The following is a 1698-nucleotide window of genomic DNA, read 5'->3' as shown; positions in this document are numbered from 1 at the left end:
GAAATTTGAAATTTCGATATTCTTTAGAAAATATTTGACTCGAAAGACATGGGAAGTTTCATAAAAATCGCCAAAAATCCTGATTTTTGTCAGCTCGGTAAAAATTCGCTTAATTTTGGAAGTAGCGACTGAACTGCATTCCCTCCCAAAAAAAATAGGATTTTCGGAACTCGCGCAAGTGGAAATTTGAAATTTTGACAACCTTTAGAAGACACTTGACGCGAGGGACGGCCTACTATTTTCATGTAAGTTGCCCAAAGTCGCGATTTTTTCTAATTTGATAAATATCGGGTCTATTAATGGCAGTTTCGACTCGACTGCGTTCTCTCCGTAAAGAAAACTTCGGATCTTCCAAACCAGGGCAAGAAGCGATTTCGAAGTCTCACAATGGTTTGAAGACARWTGACTCTAAAAGACGCTGAAAGTTGCATAAAAATMACCAAATATCTTGTTTTTTTTGGCATTTTTTTTGATGTTCGACTTGAATAGGTTGCCTCCTTAAAACAGTCGGGTCTTTCAACTGACAGTCACAATGCGATATTCGCTAAATCTTTTGAAAACTTTTGACTTTAAATACGCTGAGAGTTTTATAAAAATCTTCAGTCCTGATTTTTGTCCAGCTGGGTAAATACAGATGCATACAATACAATACAATGCCAGTGCTCGAAACTAAAGCATTTGTGACTTTGCAATTTGCTCCATCTGTAGAAGACGCATGGATTTAATAAGGGTGAAAGTTTTATAAATATTAACTGGATGCTAGATTTACTAYAGCTTGGCAAATATCAGTTTCAGAATGAAACTTTTTACAGGACTGSGTTCCACCCTTMAAARATTGCAACTCAAATGAAAACAACTAGCAATTGGACATTTTCACGATTTTTAGCAGACACTGGGYTCGYCAGGTGCTGAAATTYTCGACAAAATCAAGCGAAACTTGCGATTTTTACGAAATTGGTAAATATCGGTTTATTAATGGATAACTCTACTCAAMTGCGGTSTTTCTTTTAGAAAGCCGAATCTTTCAAACCACCGCAAGTAGCACTTTGAGATTTTCATAATCCTTAGCGGATACTTGACTGGAAATTCGCTGAAAGTTCATAAAAATTTGCGAAAAGTCTGATTTTTTGCACGCTTTAACAGCGCTTTCTGCTTAAAAAATTCGCATCGTCCAACCGGCAAAGAACCACAGGAACTTTCAACGGACAAACAGCTACAACTCGAGCGCATGAATTTAAAGCGTTTCACGCGATGAAACAGCTTTCAATATTCTAAGAGCCTCTAGAACTTTGAATATATGAATCGCCGCGTTGTGAGGAGGATGCAATCCAGAATACCTTTTGTTCCGGTTGGAGAAAAATTTCGATCAAGGACGTGACCGAGCAAATAATGGCCCGAGTGGACTGTCCCATCCAGCCGCTCAACGATGAAGAGGTGCTGGACTGGAAGAGGCCGCCGAAGAAGATTAGAAGTACAAAATCGCGACCCGCAGGGAGCTGCAAAGCAAGTTTCTGACCATGATGAAGCAACGCGAACTGGACAAAGTCAAGGAAGAGGAAGACTTGCAGGCGGAAGCCGAACGACAACGAATACTTTTWGGTTTTACTTGAACTTTAGTCAATTTAAAGTTTAAAGGCATTCCAGGAAGAAGAACGAAGACCGCTTGATGAACTGGAAGGCCAAAGGACACGCTCATCA

The sequence above is a fragment of the Dendroctonus ponderosae genome, unplaced genomic scaffold (genome assembly GCF_020466585.1).
Source record: "Dendroctonus ponderosae isolate FM_Combo_2020 unplaced genomic scaffold, Dpon_F_20191213v2 Dpon_F_20191213_10, whole genome shotgun sequence".
NCBI lineage: Eukaryota > Metazoa > Arthropoda > Insecta > Coleoptera > Curculionidae > Dendroctonus > Dendroctonus ponderosae.
This window is presented reverse-complemented; position numbering follows the sequence as displayed.